The following is an 18,292-nucleotide window of genomic DNA, read 5'->3' as shown; positions in this document are numbered from 1 at the left end:
ATTGATATGTCATTTCTTTTGATAACCGAATGGTTTTTAAATAAGTAGAATCATAAAAAAGCAAAAATAAACAATAATTTAATAAATAAAGTCAGCAAAGGATTGGATCAAAAGTCTAAATTTTTGATAAGGAGAACTTTATTTTTTCACTTTTTCCGGGCATCCTACATGAAATTCTACCTCAAAATCCTTGTTATCTTACCTGTAAACATTAAATAAGCAGTAAAAAAAAATATAAATGAAATCCTTATAATTTAGACGAGACAAGCGCGGCAAGCAAGTCTCAAATAACAATGTATATAAGTTGGGCTCAGTCCCAACAATCATTCAAATAAGGCTCAACGAAGCCCAGTCTTGGTGCGGACTTTGTGGATGGCCGAGAAGAATAGCTAGTTTTGTGACTTTTTGTCGTGAGGGCAATTTATTTATTTATTTATGTTTTTTGTCTGGTCGTGAGGGTAAGTGATGGATGCAAAAAAATTTGCTGAGAAATTGCAATCAAGGAGTCATTTGAAAAAATAAATAATAATAAAAAATAAATAAATAAAAAGGCCTCTGTCTTAGAGGATTCCGATTCCAAAGAACTTATTTGTCTCATATATGCGCCTTGGTCCTTATACAGTCGACTTTTAAAAGAGCCACTATTACAATAATATACTTTTAAAAGGGCCACTATTACAATTATATATATATATATATATGTATAAAATTTTATTTAAATGATGTAAGAACGGTAAATATTTATTGAAAAAGTATTAAAGTACATATTTATTAAAAAAGGTATTAAAAAGCCTTATAAAATCTTACTCTTCACGTTTGAAAAATATTTTCTACATTGAAAAATATGCTTTTTAGAATAAAAATTCTTTTGGGATACTCAAAACTTTATAAATTATACATCACAGTGAATTTACGTTAATAATAATAATAGGGTGGGCAAATTGGAATTCCATAAGATTAATAAGGCCCACTTCTCACATGAAGCTTCCCCGAATTGACATTTAATGGTCTAATAATTTTGGGCAAAAGCAAAGCAAATACCCCAATAAGATATCAGCCCAATAAAGCCACATACATGATCCGATTTACACCTAAGTCTAGTTCCTGGTCCAGAGTTAAAAACCCGCTTCCGGTATTATTTAAAAAAACAAAAAAAAAGGAAGGCAAGGCGTACACCATGCAACGGCGTTGCGTGAACCAAAATTTGAAAAGCTCATAATGAAACCACTGTACACGTTGGTCTGAAAATTAAGTAAAATGAGAACCATATTTCCAAGGAACCTTTTGAGAGTGCAAAATGAAGTGAACTAGTACATATTTTGGGAGAGACATAGACATAATATAGTATTCAAACAATGTATGCCACACTATGTTCAGAGCTCCGAGAGAGAGAATGTTAGGTTTTGAATGGAGATGGTGGAAAGTGGGTGGGGCAAATCAGGGTGGGTCCGAGCTGATAGGTGTTGAGCCACGAAACGCATAGTGGGTCTGGACTCTGGAATGGTCCGAGTGCAGGCCAAGGCTACTGTAAATGAGAAAACCACTGCTTTTGCAAATAGACCAACCGGAGCAGACAGCCTCTGGTCCAAAACATCTTTCAAAAGCAATTCAACATTGTCATCGTCGGCTGATGTTTCAATGAAACCGAGGATAATGACTGAAGCATTTCACCAGGATGTTTTCCCATCATTATTTCTAATGCCACCACCCCAAAACTATACACATCGCATTTGTCCGTCACCCTCATTGTTTGCGCAAGTTCTATAATAAAATTAAATTAATTCAAAGAACTAAATAGTTAAAAAATAACAACAACAACAACAATAATAATAATTTAATTAATTTACCCGGCGCCATGTAGCCGTAGGATCCAGCAATGTTGGTCCAGTTGGATGAATCAGGTCTCAAAAGTCTTGCCACACCGAAATCCGAAAGCCGTGGCTCGAAATCCGATTCCAGCAATATATTATTGAGAGAAACGTCGCGATGGACGATCGGCGGTGAGCAGTCATGGTGCAAATAGGCAAGCGCGTGGGCCAGTCCTTGTACGATTCTGATCCTTTTTTCCCAATCCAGATACAGACCTTGTACGTTATCCAAACCATACAGCACCTTTCTCAAGCTTCCTCTTTCTACGTACTCGTAAACCAAGTGCATGAAACCCCTCCTGCTGCAGAACCCAAATAGCTTAATGATATTCCGGTGCCGAACGTCCGTCAGAGTTCTTATCTCGTTCTGGAAACTCAGGCGGTTTATTTCCTGAATGTCAGCCGAGTCTTCCATATTCAGACGCTTCACTGCAACAGCGAGACCAGAAGACAAAACTGCTTTGTAAACGACTCCGAAGCTTCCTTTTCCAATGCAGTACTTGTCATGGAAATCCTGTGTGGCGTTTACAATATCCAAGAATGTAAATTTTGTTTCTTTTTCCCAAATGATGGTCTCCAAATCTTCTAGTCTTTTGGTTTTCTCATCTTGCGATATGTCAGGTTTCCGATTCATACTAATTTTACAAATGACGGTAACAAAGACCAACACTGCCAGTAGAACACAGACGGGAACGAGGACTGCGATCAGAATCTTGGTTGAGGATTTTTTGGGTGAGGAAACTGAGCATGGTGCCAGAGAAGAAACGTTAGTTCCGCACAATCCGGAGTTTCCAATAAAAGCATTTGCAGGAGGATGTTTGAAAAAGCCTTCACCAGACGGAATTGGACCGCTGAAGTTGTTGTGGGAAAAATCTACGGATTGCAGACTAGACATTTCGGAAAGTGACGGAGGAATTAGACCCGAGAGATGGTTATTCGAAAGATTCAGAATTTCCAAAGCTCTAAGCTTGAAGAAGTTTGATGGGATTTGCCCAGATAGAGAATTGCTGCTGAGATCCAACATAGCTTGCATGGAAACCGAGTTACCAAGCTCGGACGGTATTTCGCCTGAGAGATTGTTGTGGCTTAGGTTCAGGCTTAATAGTTTCTTACAATTTTCTAGCACTTTTGGAATACTGTTGGAAAATTTGTTGGCTGATAAATCAAGCCATTCTAAAGCAGTCAGCTTGCTTATACTGTGTGGGATTTCCCCTGACAAATGGTTGTGGCTGAGATTGAGATGGAATAGCCACCCTAGATTTCCCAGCTCCGACGGAATTTCACCACTCAAGTCATTAGAGTCCAGGGTCAGACGGCGCAACTGAAGCAGCTTTCCAAGCTCAGGTGGGATATGCCCGGAAATTTTATTTCCATCCATCTGGAGGTTTGTGAGATTATGACATTCACCCCATCTGGCTGATATTTCACCCACAAACTGGTTTTCACTTAGAGAAACGTATTCTAGACTTGGATAAACACCAAATGCATCAGTAATGTTGCCTGTGAGTTTGTTTTTATCAAGACGTGCTCTTCTTAATCCAGAACAATTTCTCAAGCACTCGGGCAATGCCCCTGTAAAACTGTTGTTATTCACTAAGAGAACCTCAAGCGCATAGCCGCTGCATAGTTCTGGTGGCAGTTCTCCGGAGAAACTGTTATTTGAAAAGCTAGCTGTAAGCAAACCAGGACTGTTCTTTCCAAAATCTCTAGGAATGGTTCCATTGAAATTATTGGTGAACACAGAGAATCCCACCAAGTTACTGAGGCTGGAAATGGTATCCGGCAACTCACCGGACAATTCATTGGTGTTGACATCGAAACTAACAAGGGATGTCATGTTTCCAATCTCCGGCCTGATTGTCCCATTCAGGTTGTTATAGAAAAGTAGCATGTGTTCAAGGTTTGTGAGACTATACAGAGAGAGAGGTATTGGACCAGAGAGATGGTTTCCCGAGAGCTGCAATTCCGTCAGGCCCTTCATGTTTCCTATCTGATGGGGAATTGGGCCAGATAAATTATTATTGTACAGATAAAGGAGAGTGAGATTTTCCAACAAGCCAATCTCTGGTGGAATTTCTCCTGTAAAGTTATTAATTTGAAGTTGCAAGGAGTTCAGTTGAGTCCAGTTGGAGAAGAAATTAGGGGAAATAGTGCCAGAAAATAAATTATCAGATAAACCCAATTCGACAATATTTTTTAGGTTGGACAGGGACGGAGGAAGCTCCCCACTGAGCTGATTCTTTGCCAAGGCCAAGTAGGTGAGATTAGTACAAGAACCAAGCTCATGAGGGATTGTAGAGTTAAGAAAATTTTGCCGGAGATCTAGGTAGGAAAGCTCCTTGAGTTGGCCTATGGAGGAAGGAATTTTACCTTGAAAGGAATTATTGAACAACTCAAGACGTTCAAGTTTAGGTAAAAAGCCAATGTCTTCAGGAATTGTTCCAGAAAAGCTGTTGTTTGCCAGATTGAGATTTATGAGATTCGAAAGTTTGGAGATGTTTGATGACATGGGGCCCTTGAACTGGCAATTTGTGAGATTGAGATTTTCAAGCTTGCCCAGATTGCTAAAAACCCATTCTGGTATTTGGCTGGTCAATTCCTGATTCTGGGACAAGTCTAGGAACATCAAGTTCCTGCAATCTGATATGAAATGTGGGAATTCTGAAACAAGACTATTGAGATTAAGATCAAGGTAGGTCAACAATGGCATGGCTGAAAATTTAGACCAGTCAGGGGATTCTAAGTAGTTTAATCCAAGGTCCAAGTACCATACCTTTTGAAGATTGCTGAGCTGATAGGGAATGGTACCATTGAGATTGTTGTTGTGGAAACTAAGGTAGCGAAGCTCTGTTAACCTGCTTATCTCCAAAGGTATTTCACCTACCAAAAAGTTGTTGCCAATGTCCAACAAAGTGAGCTTGGACAGGTTTCCAATGGCTGCGGGTATTGGCCCGCTGAGAATATTGTTGTTGAGGTTGAAGACGGTGAGATTAAGAAACGGAGTGAAATTTAACTGGGTTAGAGTACCAGTGACATTGAGGTTGGAGAGGTCTATTTGGGAGACTGTTCCGGTGGAGTTGTCACAGACGATGGAAGACCAGTTGCAGAGGTTATTGAGGTTGGTGAGGGACCATGAATTTAGTGAAGCTGGTGGAGAAAACAAGCTCTTCTTCCATTGGACAAGAGCTTCAGATTGGGTTCTGGCAGATGATGCGGTCTTCAATGGAAGCAAGGAGAGCAAGAGAACATGAACAAGAAGAAGAAGAGGATAATTCTGAACGGGTTTCATGGTGGTGTTAACTTTGCCCTACGTTTGAAATCTTGATCTGCCCAATATAGGTTTGTTCTCTTGTTATCTTTATAGACAAAAGTGAGTCGGAGGACTTTTGTCTTCATTTCTTTGCATTATGCTGGAAAGCATGTTAATTAATCCTTGTTTCTATATTTGCGATAATTTGTCTACTTGGAAAAAAAATAATAAATAAAAATAAAGCATTTTCCTTGCCGCGTAGGCGTTATTTTCTCTCTTTCGTTGCAGCTGTGTGTGAAATGGACCTCTAATCTGAAAGAGTCTCGCATATGACTAAGAATATGCAACATCGTTTTTAAAAGTCAAGCTCAGTTTTGATAATAATGTTCCTAAGTTTTGTTTCGTTCACCGTATTAATCTATATCCACATAAAGTGCACACTAATTTTTAGTCTTTGCCACAAAATAAAAATATCCAGGCCAACCAGGACAATGGAATTTTATTTTATTTTTAAAAAAAGGGGAACAGATAATAACTAACCCTTATCAAGAATATCGAGCAAAGCCAATGAAATGGCGAACATAGAGGATTGACGATAATGATTATTCCTTCAGAGTTGTTAATATATGACTGAGTCAGCTGTGAGCCTTGTGCTTTTATTTTTTTGTTAAATTATTTTCTCTTTTTTGTGTGGAAAGGAAAAGAAAAAATTAAAATTAAAATCTCCAAGGTGAAAAAGGTGATTAGGATGATTGCAAGCATACAAAGAAAATATGAATCATGCATGTACTGATTTGGCACTGTAATTATGCCTATTTGGAGTGCATACGAGTTGCACTGACTGTTTTATCGGAAAAAAAAAAAAATGTTGCACTGACTAATTGAATCCTATAACTTAAACCGTAATAATAATAATAATAATAAGTAATAAAAACACCTTGTAGTTGTAAGTCGTAATTTGACAATTTGACCGTGGTCTTTAATTCCACATTTCAAACATAATAAACTCCAATAAAACTTGGTGAACTTAATGCGTATGAATATTCTTTGCATGCAAGAAGAAAAAGTTAAGCAATTTCTTGCTTTTATTTTCTCGTTTGAGGATTGAGAGAATATATTTTCTCTTTTGACCGTGAAATGATGAGTTTGTTGAATTACCACCTATTACAAAAATTTAAGTTAATAAAAATTAATTTTCATTTTATATATATATATATATATATTTATTATGATGAGTTTGATTATCGAGAACTACTAAACTATAATGTATATATATATATATATAGATTCATCAAATATATATATATATATATATATATAGAAGCACTCGATTTGGTGTAGATCCAAGAGAAGTAAGGGGACTTGAATTACAAAAATCAAAGTTATAGTATGGTAGTGGTAATATTATAGGACTCCAAATGCCTATGTGAAAATTATGCACGGCCAGGCGGTCAAAGCATCCTTTTTAGAGAGATTATTCGATACATTATGTTTGTACATCTTCCTTTTTATATAAGATATGGGTTTTACCATATGGAATCTGTATTTTATATAAAATGGAGGATGCATGTGCATAATGTATTGAATTATTTTTCTTCTTTTTATAATAAAAGAATCTCAAAGTCTCAAAGCAAAAAAAAAAATATACCCCTTTCTGCCAAAAAAATTAAAAAAAGAGAAAAAAAAAAAACCTCTCAAAGTCTTTTTTTTTTTTTTTTGGATAAATAAGTTCCCTTTTTTTTGGGTTAACATAAAACCTCAAGCTCTTGTGTAAAACTTCAAGTTCCTAAGCAACGCTTGTAAGGCCCAATTAAGCTCAATCTCTTTTGTTCGTCTTCTTCTTCTTTATTTTTTTAAAAAATTTTTTTATCCAAATGGAATTTCTGTATACACTTGGTCAAATTTACAGCATGGTGTTCTCATTATCAAATTAATAATAATAATAATAACAACAACAACAGCAGCATGGTGAATTTGAAATGAAAATTTTTGGATAATTGGATATAAAAATATTTTTTTTGTTTGGTAGGGTTATAAAAATACTTTTAATGAAAGGCTCGTAAGGTGGACAAGTTGGAATTTTGTTTTTGGTTTCATATCACCATAATTAATAAGGCCTATTTACTGTGACATGAATATATATTCAAATTATTACCATACAAAAAATGAATATATATTCAAAAACAAAATGAACTCCCAATTCACAAAATAAATAAATATAAATAAAAGACTCTCAAAAAATATCAGCTCAACAGAGCCACATATATATAATGGTCAAAATATATGAAGTGTGGGTACCTTATGTTATGTGCATAGTTCATTTATGTGCTTACAGTTATTTAATATTGAATTTAGGCAAAATACAAACAAGCAATAAATAAAATGAGACACTAAAGATTTAATATGGTCTATGGGTGAAGAGGGCAAAGAAATTTCATTAGAATACAAAAGAGATCAATAAACTCTCACAAACCAAAAAATATTTTAATTACATTATGAGAAGCAAGTAATGTCAAAAGTTTCTTTTTACATAAAAAATTCGTCTAAAATTTTTTATGGTTTAAAAAAAAAAAAAAGAAAGGAAAAAGTCTCAGATCCTATATATATATATATATATATATATATAGCTTCTCACCTCATTGAAGGAAGACAGGTAAGTTGAAAGAGTCATTTAGGAATTTTTAAAAGTATTAAATAGAAACAGATCAAATTTTGAGAGTTTATTAAATTTTTTTAAGATTTTTGGAATTTATTTAGTTTTTTTAAGGATTTTAGAGTTTTAAAATATCAACAAAAAAACTTGGAAAAGATATTGACATGAATTTGTTTAGAGAAGAATATCATAGCTTCGAAAGATTTTACGAGATTTTTTCACTAGTAATTATTTTATAATATTTTTAATAATTATAGAAGGAAGGCAAGGCGAGGCACACACCATGTAACCGTGTCGCATGGACCATATTTCCAAAGAATATTTGAGAGTGCCAAATGAAGTGAACTAGTACATATTTTGGGAGAGAGAGAGAGACATAATATAGTATTCAAAGGATATATGGTAATTAAATCACACGATAATTAGTCAATAGCTACGCTACATTCGGAGCTCCGAGAGAGAATATTAGGTTTTGAATGGAGATGGTGTAAAATGGGTGGGGCAAATCAAGGTGGGTCCAAGCTGATAGTTGTTGAGCCACGAAACGCATGGTGGGTCTGGACTCTGGAGTGGTCCCAGTGCAGGCCAAGGCTACTGTGACTGAGAAAACCACTACTTTTGCAAATCGACCTGCGGGTGCGGACAGCCTCTGATCTAAAACGTCTTTCAAAAGCAAATCAACATTGTCATCGCCGGCTGACGTTTTCGATGAAACCGACGCAAGCATTTCACCGGGATGTTTTCCCATCATTATTTCTAATGCCACCACCCCAAAACTATACACATCGCATTTGTCCGTCACCCTCATTTTTGCGAAAGCTCTATGATAAAAATAAGTTATATTCGTAAAATTAAATTAATTCAAAGAACTATATAATTAAAAAAATAACTATAATAATGATAATAATAATTTGATTAATTTACCCGGAGCCATGTAGCCGTAGGATCCAGCAATGTTGGTCCAGTTGGATGAATCGGGTCTCAAATGTCTCGCTGTACCGAAATCCGAAAGCCTTGGCTCGAAATCCGATTCCAGCAATATATTATTGAGAGAAACGTCGCGATGGACGATCGGCGGTGAGCAGTCATGGTGCACATAGGCAAGTGCGTGGGCCAGTCCTTGTACGATTCTGATCCTTTTTTCCCAATCCAGCTCCAGACCTTGTACATTATCCAAACCATACAGCACCTTTCTCAAGCTTCCTCTTTCTACTACTCGTAAACCAAGTGCATGAAACCCCTCCTGGTGCAGAACCCATATAGCTTAATGATATTCCGGTGCCGGATGTCCGTCAGAGTTCTTATTTCGTTCTCGAAACTCAGGCGGTTTATTTCCGGAATGTCAGCTGAGTCTTCCCTATTCAGACGCTTCATTGCAACAGCAAGACCAGAAGACAAAACTGCTTTGTAAACGACTCCGAAGCCTCCTTTCCCTATGCAGTACTCGTCATGGAAATCCTGTGTGGCGTTTACAATATCCAAGAATGTAAATTTTGTTTCTTTTTCCCAAATGATGGTCTCCAAATCTTCTAGTCTTTTGGTTTTTTCATCTTGCAATATGTTGGGTTTCCGATTCAAACTAATTTTACAAATGATCGTAATAAAGACCAAGACTGCCAGTAGAACACAGACGGGAACGAGGACTGCGATCAGAATCTTGGTTAAAAAAATTTTCGGCGAGGAAACCGTGCATGGTGCCAGCGAAGAAACGTTGGTTCCGCACAATCCGGAGTTTCCAATAAAAGCATTTGCAGGAGGATGTTTGAAAAAGCCTTTACCAGACGGAATTGGACCGCTCAAGTTGTTATGGGAAAAATCTGCGGATTGCAGACTAGACATTTCCGGAAGTGACGGAGGAATTGGACCCGAGAGATGGTTATTAGAAAGATTCAGAACTTTCAAAGCTCTAAGCTTGAAGAAGTTTGATGGGATTTGCCCAGATAGCGAATTACTGCTGAGATCCAACATAGCTTGCAAGGAAACCAAGTTACCAAGCTCGGACGGTATTTCGCCTGAGAGATTGTTGTGGCTTAGGTTCAGGCTTGATAGTTTCTCACAATTTTCGAGCACTTTTGGAATACTGTTGGAAAATTTGTTTGCTGATAAATCAAGCCATTCTAAAGCAGTCAGCTTGCTTATACTCTGTGGGATTTCCCCTGACAAATGTTTGTGGCTGAGATTGAGATGGTATAGCCGCTCTAGATTCCCCAGTTCTGGCGGAATTTCACCTGTCAAGCCATTGGAATCCAGTATCAGACCGTGCAACTGAAGCAGCTTTCCAAGTTCAGGTGGGATATGCCCTGAAATTTTATTCCGATATGCAAGTCTGTGAGATTTTGACACTCAAACCACTTGGCGGGTATTTCACCCACAAACTGGTTTTTATTTAGAAAAACATACTCAAGTGCATAGCCGTTACATAGTTCTGGTGGCAATTCTCCGGAGAAACTGTTGTTTGAAAACATAACTTTAACCAAACCAGGACTGTTCTTTCCAAAATCCCTTAGAATGGTTCCATTGAAATTATTGGTGAACACAGAGAATCCTACCAAGTTACTGAGGCTAGAAATGGTATCCGGCAACTCACCGCATAATTCGTTGGTGTTGACATCGAAACTAATCAGGGACATCATGTTTCCAGTCTCCGGCCGTATTGCCCCATTCAGGTTGTTGTTGAAAAGTTGCAAATATTCAAGGTTTGTGAGACTATACAGAGCGAGAGGTATTGGACCAGAGAGATGGTTTCCCGAGAGGTCTAATTCTTTCGGGCTTTCATGTCTCCTATCTGATGGGGAATTGGCCCAGATAAACTATTATTGTATAGATAAAGGAGAGTGAGATTTTCCAACAAGCCAATCTCCGGTGGAATTTCCCCACTAAAGTTATTGTCTTGAAGTTGCAACGAGTTCAGCTGAGTCCAGTTGGAGATGAGGTCAGGGGAAATAGTGCCAGAAAATGAATTACCAGATAAACCCATATGGACAATAGTTTTGATGTTGGACAGGGAGGGAGAAAGCTCCCCACTGAGCTGATTCATTGCCAAGGCCAAGTAGGTAAGATTAGTACAAGACCCAAGCTCATGAGGGATTGTAGAGTTAATCAAATTTTTCCGGAGATCTAGGTAGGAAAGCTCCTTGAGTTGGCCTATGGAGGAAGGAATTTTACCTTGAATGGAATTGTTGAACAAATCAAAACGTTCAAGTTTAGGTAGAAAACCAATGTCCTCAGGAATTGCTCCATTGAATTGGTTGAATGGCAGCATGAGGTGTTTGAGATTTGAAAGTTTGGAAATGTTTGATGACAAGGGTCCCGTGAACTGGCAATTTGTGAGATTGATATATTTAAGTTTGCCAAGATTGCTAAATACCCATTCTGGTATTTGGCCGGTAAATCCCTGATTCTGGGACAAGTCTAGGAACGTCAAGTTCCTGCAATCTGATATGAAATCTGGGAATTCTGAAACAAGACTATTTAAGTAAAGATCAAGGTAGGTCAACAATGGCATGAATGAAAATTTAGACCAGTCAGGGGATTCTAAGTAGTTTGATCCAAGGTCCAAGTACCATACCTTTTAGAGATGGCTGAGCTGATAGGGAATGGTACCATTGAGAATGTTGTTGTAGAAACTAAGATACTGAAGCTCTGTTAACCTGGTTATCTCTAAAGGTATTTCACCTCCCAAAAAGTTGTTGCCCAAGTCCAACAAAGTGAGCTTGGACAGGTTTCCAATGGCTGCGGGTATTGGCCCGCTGAGAATATTGTTGTTGAGATTGAAGACGGTGAGATTAAGAAACGGAGTGAAATTTAACTGGGTTAGAGTACCAGTGACATTGAGGTTGGAGAGGTCTATTTGGGAGACTGTTCCATTGGAGTTGTCACAGACAATGGAAGACCAGTTGCAGAGGTTATTGAGATTGGTGAGGGACCATGAATTTAGAGAAGCTGGTGGAGAGTACAAGTTGTTCTTCCATTGGAGAAGAGCTTCAGCTTGGGTTCTTGCAGATGATGTGGTCTTCAATGGAAGAAAGGAGAGCAAGAGAACATGAACAACGAGAAGAAGAGGATAATTTTGAAAGAGTTTCATGGTTTTGTAGACTTTTGTACGTTTGAAATTTTGATCTGAGCGATATGCATGGCGCTCTCTTGTTACTTATATAGACAAAAGTTGGTCTCTTGTTAACCACACGTCAGTTTGTCAGGAGTAATAAGCGATATGCGTGGGTTTCCTCTCGCATTTTCACAGGGAAATTTTCCATCCTACTTTTAAGTCTTTGCCACCAAACATATTTCAAGTCTTTGCAGGTCAACCAGGTCAATTAAATTTTATTTTATTTAAAAAAATAAATTAATGAGATCAGATGACCTCCCCATATTAAGATCACCAAGTGACGCCAGTGCAACGCTGGTACTGGTACAATTGCTGAGTCAGCTTGTGGCTTTCTGCTTCGACTTTTTTTGTTGACATTTTCTCTTTTTTATGAACAAAAGGAACCAAAAAATAAAATAAAATTTCCGAGCTCAAAAAAGGTAATTAGAAATTAAATATTTTCTTCAAGGAAAATATGAGGCATACATGTACTGCTGTGGCGATTAAAGCCCCCTGAAGTACATATAGCAGTTGCACATTTTTTTTTTTTTTTTTTTTTGGGTAATAACATGTAGGAGTTGCACTGACTAATTAAATCGTATAACTTCAACAAATAATAATAATAATAAAAATAAAAAGACTTTGTAATTCTAAGTCGTAATTTGTCAATCTGACCATAATCTTTAAATTCCACAAATTTCAAACATTGTGAAGTATAATAATCTCCAATATTAGAAATTAAGCATGGCATTGCAATTTCTTGCTGTTAGAAATTAACCATGGCATTGCAATTTCTTGAATGAGAAAATACCTTCCCTTTTGAACGGGAAATGAGTTTGACCGTGGATAACTAATACATATATATATATATATATATATGTCTTGTCTTTTTTCTTTTTCTTTTTTTGCAAAAGTTATTTTTTGGATAATTTTGTAAAAATTAATTTGAATGCTTGAAAGCTTTGTTAATAAATATGTATTGTTGTCACCTAAAATTTTATATCTCTTCCATGCATGAGTTTGTTTGGAAAAGAAGGCTACAGCTTCAAGAACTTTGCAAGATTTTTTCACTAGTTATTATTTTATCATATTTTTAATAATTATAAATGTTGAATTTATTTTTGTCATGATTATGATATAGCATTAACTATTAAGGTATAATTATCTTAATGTATATTGATTTTTTTTAATTAATAATATGTTTTGTTACTTAAAGCCATCTTAGGGTCATCTAAGCAAGGAGAGCAAGAGAACAAGAGCAAGGAGAAGAAGAGGATAATTCTGAACGGGTTTCATGGTGGTGTTGACTTTTCCCTACGTTTGAAATCGTGATCTGTCCAATATGGGTTTTTTCTCTTGTTATCTCTATAGACAAAAGTGAGTCGGAGGAAATTTTGTCTTCATTTCTTTGCAATATGCTCGAAAGCATATAATCCTTATTTCTATATTTACCATAATTTGTCTACTTAGGGAAAAAAAAGAAAAAATAAAAAATAAAAATAAAGCATTTTCTTCGCCTTGTAGGCGTTATTTTCTTTCTTTCGTTGCAGCTGTGTGTGAAGTAGACCTCTAGTCTAAAAGAGCCGCATATATGACTAAGAATATGTGACATCGTTTTTAAAAGTCAAGCAACATCGTTTTTAAAAGTTAAGCTCAGTTTAAGATTTTAGGGTGAAAAAGGTGATTAGGATGATTGCAAGCATATAAAGAAAATATGAATCATGCATGTACTGATTTGGCACTGTAATTATGCCTATTTGGAGTGCATACGAGTTGAACCGACTGTTTTATCCCAACCAAAAAAAAAAAAAACAGTTGCACTGACTAATTAAATCTTATAACTTAAACCATAATAATAATAATAAGTAATAAAAACACCTTGTAGTTGTAAGTCGTAATTTGATAATTTGACCGTGGTCTTTAATTCCACATTCAAACATAATAAACTTCAATAAAACTTGGTGAACTTAATGCGTATGAATATTCTTTGCATCCAAGAAGAAAAGGTTAAGCAATTTCTTGCTTTTATATTGTCGTTTGAGGACTGAGAGAATATATTTTTTGTTTTGACAGTCAAATGATGAGTTTATTAAATTATTATTTATTCCAAAATTTTAAACTAATAAAAAATGAATTTTTATTATTTTATTTTTATATATGTATATATAAATTATAAATTTTCAAAAGAAGTAAAGGGACTTCATTTACAAAAATCAAAGTTATAATATGGTAGTGGTAATATTATATGACTCTCCAAACGCCTATTTGAAATTTATGCACCGCCACGCCGCCATCAGAGCATCTCTTTTTAAAGAGATTATTCACTATATCATGTATATACATTTTTCATTTCATATAAAATATAGATGTTATTATATCGGATTCATATTATGTAAGAGGCATAATATATATATATATATTATCCACATGGAATTTTTATATATACTTGATCAAATTTACAGCATGGTGTGCTCATTACCAAATTATTATTAATAATAATAATAATAGCATACTGAATTTAAAAACGAAAAATTGTTGGATAATTGGATATATTTTTTTTTTTTCGTTTAGTAGGGTTATAAAAATAGTTTTAATGAGGCTCTTAAAGGTGGACAAATTGGAATATTGTTTTTGGTTTCATATCACTATAATTAATAAGGCCTATTTATTGTCACATGAATATATATTCAAAATATTATCATACAAAAAATGAATATATATTCAAAAACAAAATAAACTCCCAATTCACCAAAATAAATAAATAAATAAAAATAAAAGACTCCCAGTATTATTTTGACCGGCCTAGCGAGTAGCTATAGCAGCAGAAGAAATTTCTTTCATCAACTAACAAAAATGATGTTGCTTACATGACCAAACACATTGAGAGTGGGGCACTACATTCCAAAGCATGCCATGTCAGGTCTGAAATCTGAAATAAATCCCTCCACGTCCCCACCGTATATGTGATAAAAATATATGGATAGTATAATTTTATAAAAATATAAATAAAAATATAAATATTGATGAAAATATCGATAATAAAATTATAAAAATTATAAATATTTAATTTATAATATAAATTTTTATATATAAAATAATTAATATAATAAAATAATATAAAAAATATAATAATTAAAATAATTTATAAAAATTTAAAATTATAATAAATAAATAAAATATAATATTTATTAATACCAGACAATTATGCAACTAAGATAATCATGAAATTATAGTTAACCATGGAACTAAGCTCTTAACCTTTTGCTACCATTATTCTTAAAAAAAAAAAATAAATAAATACCTACCATTTACAACAGATAAAAACTTCTATATTATTATTGGTCATCTCAGTGCTCCAGCTGTTTAAACAAAGCTCTCTTGGTCTTCCCACCGTAAGCTCACCTTTCTAATTTACCTTTTTATTTATTGAAAAGGCCAATATTTTGGACCTTGTTTTTGGCTTTTGTGCTGCCCGAGACCTTTCTTCGTCTTATTCTTCAAGTGTGGCTTCTCCATCTCCATCTCCAGAGAAGTGAACAAAACCTTAAAGCCACATCCATATATTTATCCCTTTCTCTTCTACTGCCTTTACCAAAGTCTAGAACCATAAACCAACCTCGTTCATCAATTAACACTGGACTCTTCCGCAAATATCATCAAGCAGAATCTATTATTATATTTCTTTTTGTTAAAAAAAAAATTAGCAGAATCACTATTACTTTCATCAACAACGCTAGACTCTTCCACAAATATCCAGATCTTGATCTGTTTGGGAAAATTGATTGAGAAAATAGTTTATTTCTTAATTAAATATAATTGATTGAGAAAATTGTTATCGGATAAGTCAATCCCCAGATCTTGATCTATTTGATAAATTTGCAACTTGCCGTATTTTTATGATTATGGGTTGATTAGATACTTCCATTAAGTCATTTCTCCTTCGTTTGGAGAAAGCCCGAGTGGGTAACTGGACTGATTCCATCGGATTTCCACCGAAAGAGATGAAAAAGAGAGGGCGAAAATTTCCATTGGATTTCCACGACAACCATCGACATCTACATCGTGTTTCTACCATTATCTACCGGCAATCCAAAATTTTCACCGATTTAGAACCATACCAGCGATATTTTATGACGTCGTCCACATTTCCTTGGCATCTATTATAGATATTTCTTGCCCCTCTATGTCGGTGTTGCCAGTAGCCGAAATCCGATAATATTGCTGAAATATCGAAGTGGGTCCCCTTGACAAATTGTGTGTAGGAAAAGAATTCTAGGTCTAGTAGTTGATGAGAGAGAGAGAGAGAGAGAGAGAGAGAAGACAGGTCAAAAAAAAAAAAAAAAGGGAAGAGCCATGCATGCATATGTGCATGTGGAATCAGGAGAGGGGCCCATGCATATTTTGGGACGATGATGTTGGCTAAATACTTGATTAATGGAAGACCATATGCATGAGGTAATTTACTTGCATGTGCTCTTTACCTTTTGTGAAGGTATTAAATTTAAGCAAAATACAAACAAACGGTAAATTAAACAAGATACTTAAAATTTAAAGTGGTCAGTGGACGAAAAGTGCAAAGATATTTCATTAGAATACAAAAGAGGTGAATAAACTCTCATAAACCAATGAAAGTTCATTATCAATCATAGGAGAATATAAAAGAATTGAATAAACTCTCAAAAACGCAAATATCACGTGCACCTAAAATAAAAATAAAAATAAATATATATATATACATAAATATTTTTTTTTTATAATTTCAAAAGAAGCAAAACAACCAAAACCAAAGCTTTTTCCAAATTTCTTCGATGTAGATACACAAGGGAGAGAGGCCACATGTGAGTGGCGGCTATCCAAGGCAAAACGAAGCTACAGCACTCCAAAGGTAACATGCGGCAATTCTATTCACAGTGAAAGGTAAAAAGCATATTTAACCTTAGGTTCATCTAAGCATTATTGATCCAAACACCCAATTGGACTCTGGCTGTCTAAAACCAAAACTAAGCGCGTACCTCATCTGAGTATGATGAATGTTCCAAAATCTATTTTTGTACACGTGAATTTGAAAATTACGTAAAATTAGTGCCGAATTATAAAATGCATGGTCGGTCATCGAGGCCTATCTGTATTAAGGTGCTGGAAGCCCTGCTGCAGCACATACACAATTAGACATTGATTAATTTTTAGTGCCAGTAGCTACACCACCATCTACTTATTTTGAGGAGTACTTGACCCTCAATCAAATAATAACGTTATTGGAGTTTCTAAAACAGAATCGTTCAATCTTTTGCTGTTTATCATTGTTATTTATTATTATTATTTTTGAATAACAAAAACGTTTTTTTTTTTTTTTAATAATTAAGATATTATTTCAGGTAGTAACCATGTTTAAGTCATAATAGCATGCAGTAATACAGTTTTTTTTTTTTACAAAAAAACAAGCTTATACTAATTAAAATAATGTCATGTCAGATATTTTCATATCTATTAGCCATAATTATATAGCCCACTTACAAGTTTATTTGTGTTAATAAGGGCATTGATTTGTTTACTAACTTTTATAATAAGGTCTTTAGGCATACACTTTTTTTAATATTTCAGTTGGTCTAAGAGATTGAAAAACCTATTTTGTCTAAAAATCTAGTTGATTTGTTCCCTATTTTATTATTATTATTATTATTATTTATTAATTATTTTGTGTACATATTAGTAATCATTTAATGTACTTTCAATACATACGATATTGAGATTAGGGCTTGAGACATCTATGGTATTTGTTTGGTATGAACGTGAGGGAAAAATGTTAGAAAGGTGTATGTCCATTTAACAATGTGTTTTTCTGAATTTCTATTCTATAGGGATTAATAATTATAAAAATTCAATGATTGTGCTTAAGAAGTTAGTAAAAATTAATATATTTCTAATTAAAATATAGTATATAATTGTGTTTAGATCGTGTGGACATAATGCTCTTATGTTAATTAATCTGTATGATTAAAGCTTATTAATTGAGATAATTGTGTTAGCACTAACATGTCATCCCTATTTTTTGCTGAAAAATTGTTAGGCATTAACAGAAACCTTAGAAATGTAATTTGTGTAGTTACAATACTGAATTGTGAGACTCTAAGAGATTGCTTTGTTAGCAAGAATGTTAAAGGAACTGTTTGGTTGACAAGAAAAATCAAAAAGAAAAGTAAAGCTAGAGAGAGTTTTCATTTCATTATGAAGAAAAATTACAATGTGAATATGTACATAGGTATTTATATATCTAATCTAACTAATAACAAAAACAAGTAACTGTAATATCATTGGCTAGAGATAGAGATACACAGATTAATGAGTTGGTAAGACTGTTAGCTAACAACTTGTAACAGCAAGATTGTGAGCTGTCATAACCGTTTGCAGGACTTAGTTATGCCATTTGTACCACT

General features: G+C 34.7%; 2 pseudogenes; both read right to left on the bottom strand.

Annotated features, from left to right (window-relative positions):
- Positions 1 to 1,193: 1,193 nt before the first annotated feature.
- On the bottom strand, positions 1,194 to 5,308 carry LOC107425820 (MDIS1-interacting receptor like kinase 2-like; annotated as a pseudogene).
- Positions 5,309 to 8,132: 2,824 nt separating this feature from the next.
- Positions 8,133 to 11,855, bottom strand: LOC112492834 (MDIS1-interacting receptor like kinase 2-like; annotated as a pseudogene).
- Positions 11,856 to 18,292: the final 6,437 nt, after the last annotated feature.

This window comes from Ziziphus jujuba, chromosome 9, assembly GCF_031755915.1.
Source record: "Ziziphus jujuba cultivar Dongzao chromosome 9, ASM3175591v1".
NCBI classification, from domain to species: Eukaryota; Viridiplantae; Streptophyta; class Magnoliopsida; order Rosales; family Rhamnaceae; genus Ziziphus; species Ziziphus jujuba.
Note: the sequence above shows the minus strand (reverse complement) of the source record. Positions and strands in the feature narration are given on the sequence as shown.